Raw genomic sequence first — 5,454 nt, 5'->3', positions numbered from 1 at the left:
ACGACCTAATATTTTACGTTTTTTTTTTTAAATTAAAAATGATGTTAATAATTCTGCTAATATACAATTGTTTGATAACAGGATTACCAATAAGTACAAAACCTCCTATTTATTTTAGCAATGGATTCTTGATGGGGAAACCGAAGTTTAATAATGAAGACGGTTGATAAAACATTTTATTTACAAGGTTCGAACGTTTCGGAATAACTTATTCCATTTTCAGCGAAATCTGAAAATTGTGTTGCAAAGATGATTATTACTAAAATTATAATATGATAGCATAATCATTAGTTTAGTTGGTTATTAAGAAAAACCGTAAATGGACGGATGAAACAATGTTTATATATATACATATATATATATATATTACACGAGTGAAAACTGAAGAAAACTGCCAGGTCATAAAGACATTGAGAAATATTTATTGGGGGAAGTCCACAAGCAGGCCTGTAAAATGTCTCCCAGGGAATAAAAGGAATGAGCAGTGAAAGACATGAATGTGCTGAATCTGACAAGATGTAACTCAAAGAAGATTCGTCGCCTGTAAAATCCAGAATATGCAACATAGATATTTGCAAATCCACCTCCAATGAAGTGGGGACAAATCTCGGGAAACTGAAGAATCCCAAAGAGGCAAGAACTATCACAAGGAAAGTTTTTAGAATCAGTCACATAACATTTCCGGACCTGACAGGACAAAACAAATGATCAGCGTATGATTAATTATAGAGGTGAGAAATCGTTGATAAAAGAATTGTGGAGAGGGATATATCCCTTTCCCTGGTGGTCAGAGACTTTGAAAGAAAGGACCTATCAAGATATAGAAGGACCTAAGGGGGGAGATAAAAGAGTCCTACAAACATTGCTAACAACTCCAACTGATGACATCAGCATGGTACATGAGGCTAAAGGCTCGAATGGTTGTCGAGACAAGGCATGTAGTACCACCTTAATATCTCGATTAAGTAATGGAAAAGGCTATTTGGGAAGAAGACTGGATAGCTCTGGGGAGTCTAAAACGTTCAGATGTTTAGGATAACTAAAAGGAGATGAAAAAGTTGTCTGATCTAATTGACAGGAGATGAAGCTAAACCCAAGTTAAAAACAGGTCAAAACAAGAAATGGTGAACATGTTTGGTAAAGTGGGTACAAACTCCTTGTGAGCCACACCCCAGAAAATTGTAGACCTTAAACTCTAATGATCTAGGAATATTCTTGGTGTAGAATGTTCGATTAGGCTGACTCAATAAAGATAGTCAGAGAGGAAGATGCAGAGGTGGATTCGCATGAAGAAACTGTAGAAGAGGAAATAATAGCTAGGCCAGCCAATCTAGGCTAGCAACATCTCGCAAATAGAGGATCGCAATTAAGCCAGAACTCTGAGAAACAGATGAAGTAAGGGAAAGTCACAGATGTACAATCCCATCCAACCAGTACTGAATGCACATACCATCCAAGCCTGAGGAAGAGGTAGTGGAGACTCGAAAGCTTGTAGTTGAGTATCGATGACTGTCAAAAGCAATCACTGAAGGCCCAAACTGAGAACAAATCTCTCAGAAAACCTCACAATGGAGAATACACTTGGTCAGGAGAAAGTGAGAACTGAGACTGACAATCTGTTATGAAATCCATCACTCCAGGGAAATGTCAAGCTAAGAGGCTGATATGATTGGAATAAGCCCCATAGAGAAAGCACCAAATATAAGAGACCACTGGAATTGATGAAATGTCTCATGAGGATATTCCCCTGCATGAGATCTAGTCCTTGGACTATTGCTACTTGGACAGCAAGAAGTTCTAAATTATTGATGCAGAATGAAGATTTGTCCTCCATTCATATACCCTGGAATTTCTGACCTTAAAGATAAACATTGCATCTCTGAAGTGAAGTATTTGTACAGAGAAACTATGGACAGAGGGGCAGTATACATTTATATATCTATACACACACACACACATTATATAAATATATATAGATAAATAAAACACACATAATACATATACATATATATACACACCCACACTAATGATAGAGTTGATCCAAAACACTACTACACAAAACTAAGATGTTGCTCCTGACGAAAGGGATCGGAAAGTGCAGTGGATTGAAGTTCCCGATCTATAAGTTGCAATGGGACCACTGAATGGATAGCCTGGAGTTGGGTGGGAGATGGCTGAGCTAGATGTAAAACATGGTGAAAACGTGTACAACCCAGCAGAAGACATATGGTGATTATTCTAGCCAACAGACTAAATCCCTGAACTGTAGAACCTGATCCCTATATACAAAACATAGCTAAAAACAAGATAAATTCACTATGAGAATGTGGAGAAATGCCCCAGCAACCTCAAACTTGGGCATCCATGAACCTGGTGAAGAATGCCAACGTATGATGAGAAAAGACTCCATTGTGAGCTGGGAGGAACGAAGAATGGGTTGAGATGAGAAAGAAACGACGATCGTCCGCGAATCCCCCCCCTTGTCTCAGTCACAACATTCCGGGAAGAATGGAATCAACTGTCACTACCACCCCTGTGATCAGTAACTGATAGCTGTGAAACGAAATCCACACCCCACTATTCAGGTGGAAGTAAAAAAAATAACAGAGGGTGAGAGGATAATGGAGGTGAAGAATTGATTGTTTGTTTGAAGTTAAGCACAAAGCTACACAATGAGCTATCTGTGCTCTGCCCACCACGGGTATCGAAACCCGGTTTCTAGCGTTGTAACTCCGCAGACATACCGCTGTGCTACTGGGGGGCGTGAAGAATTGAATGGAAAGACCAACCTCGATACCAGAACCCGAAATACACATTGATCTGCAGTGAAGGAATACCAGGTGTCCATCAATAGTTATAACCTCACTCTAACTGAGCACCCCCTCCAGTTGGCATTGGTCGGTCCAAATGGAGTGGTTTTAAAACTAAGGTCTGAGTCTATTCAGTTGCTAGAGCCAAAGAAAATCAAGAGGTCAACAACAACAAAAAGCAAACAGGTGATGGTAATTCGCAATACAAACACTTCTGGGACACCCGCAAACATCCAATGACAATAAAAAGAAGTCACATGTAACACCCAGAGACTACAGCAGGTAGACGAAGTCCCTTCACCAAGGTGTATCTACAAAAGGAACAAAAGCAGTCAATCTAACCAAGGTAAAAGTCCATAGGAGACCCCAGTCGTCTATAAATTGATAGGCTGGAGGAAATAAACATCACAGAGCAAGAGTGAGAAGCAAATAAATAAATAAAAAAGTGATTGGACCAAAGTAATCACATGAACCAACCTGAAACTCCGCATATCCAAGTTTAAATGAGTTTAAAACAGACAAACGAGGGTACAAGGTGTATATATCCTGTCACGTAATAAAGCAGTAAATCTATAAACATGAGACAGGAATATCAGGTGAAGAAGGAAAACTAAATAGCCTCCCCCCCTCGACCAGTTCACTATCAAGAGAGGGGTAGACTCAAAGGTCATAGAGAAAGGCCCCAAAATCTTAGAAACCCAAATGACCAATTGATGAAAAAGAGTAGGAGGTGGATGATCCAAACTGTACTCGTGAGAAGCCAACTTAGGAAAGAAAAGCATCTGAAAAACATTCCAAATTTTCCACAGAATAACCAGGATCAATAAAAAAGCAGCTTCAGAGGCCCCAGGAGAAAACACCCCCCGGGCTGAATGTATGTCTCCATCTCCCAATGGATCAAAACACAAACAGCCTCAACCGAGAGTGACCCCCTGACCATAGAGAGACGCTAAATAACAAAGGAGGAATAGGGGAGAATGGATGAACCTTCATGCTGACAACGGTAATACAGGAGTTCATACCCGGAAACATCACGCCCAATTTTTTTTTGTTAAAGGAAATTAAAATTATACGGAAATCCACAAAGCAATCCATTACTGAACAAACCACAGCACTTCATCAGAAAAACCGTAGTCAATGCTTTGTCGACAAAAAGTGATTACACTATCTGAGTGAGGTGTTTTATATAGAATGTCATTGACGCAGGTGGGGGAGTTGCAAATTAGATATTGCCAAGGGCATTTAAGTGGAATATAAAAGACTTGAGCATGCGTACGAATGAATAAATAAAGTGTCAGCAAAATGTAAGCATGTTTTGAAAAGTGAAGGTTTATCTTAAAAATTGTTAAATGAAAGAAACGTCTTCTTTTCCAATTTATTGTTATGGATAATAATTAACAGCGAAGTGCAACAATTACATAATCTTCCAAATTCCAGCTAAATGTGTTAAGAAATTTTATATTCAGTATTCATCAGAAATAACTCCTATAAGTTTCCGACAGATGTTGTTTGGAAAATTGGGCAAATAAATGATAGATGGCTTTTAATTATAAGAAATGCATAGTAGTGCATGTGTGTGTCATCACATGAATTATGAAAAGAAATAATCTAGCAGTATTATGGAAGAAAAATATACAATTTTCTGTTGATCAGTCTCTTAAATCATCCAAGCAGTGTGCTGTTGCTAGGGCATCTAAAGGGGTTATAATTTCTTTGTAGAGGTCACTGATTAAGCCATATTTAGGACATTGTGTTCAGTCTTGGGCTCCTTACTTTAGGAAGGATATTGAACTGTTGGAATGAATTCAGAGGAGAGCAACTAAGATTATACCTAATATGGAAAGGTTGTGAGAAGGGTTATTAGAATGGTGCCTGGGATGGAAAGTGTGTCATGTGAGGAGAGGTTAAGATCTCCAACATCGTTTTCTCTTGAAAAAAAAGAAGAGTTAGAGGGGATCTGATTGAGGTGTTTAACATTTCAAGGGGATTGATAGAGTTGATGTTATCATCTTATTTGGTATTTAATGGTGGGATTAAGGATTGATAGAGTTGATGTACCATCTTCTTTGGTACTTAATGGTGGGATTAGGGATTGATAGAGTTGATGTACCATCTTCTTTGATACTTAATGGTGGGACTAGGGATTGATATATTGATGTACCATCTTCTTTGGTACTTAATGATAGGAAATAGGGATTGATAGAGTTGATGTACCATCTTCTTTGGTACTTAATGATAGGAATAGGGATTGATAGAGTTGACGTACCATCTTCTTTGGTACTTAATGATAGGAATAGGGATTGATAGAGTTGATGTACCATCTTCTTTGGTACTTAATGATAGGAATAGGGATTGATAGAGTTGACGTACCATCTTCTTTGGTACTTAATAGTAGGACAAGGGATTGATAGTTGACGTACCATCTTCTTTGGAACTTAATAATAAGACTAGGGGACACAAACATAAATTTTGGCATGGTAGGAGCTATATTTTTCTAACAGGGTGGTTGGCCTGAGTTGCCTTCAGATATGGTGATTCAGTCAATTTAAAGAAGTTAAGAGAAAGCTTGATAAGGGCTGAATTTGAGCGTTTTATTTGAAGAGTTTATAGTATGGTGGATGGGGTGGCCTAGATGACAAGCAGG

This window comes from Limulus polyphemus, unplaced genomic scaffold (genome assembly GCF_000517525.1).
Source record: "Limulus polyphemus unplaced genomic scaffold, Limulus_polyphemus-2.1.2 Scaffold4624, whole genome shotgun sequence".
NCBI classification, from domain to species: Eukaryota; Metazoa; Arthropoda; class Merostomata; order Xiphosura; family Limulidae; genus Limulus; species Limulus polyphemus.
Note: the sequence above shows the minus strand (reverse complement) of the source record.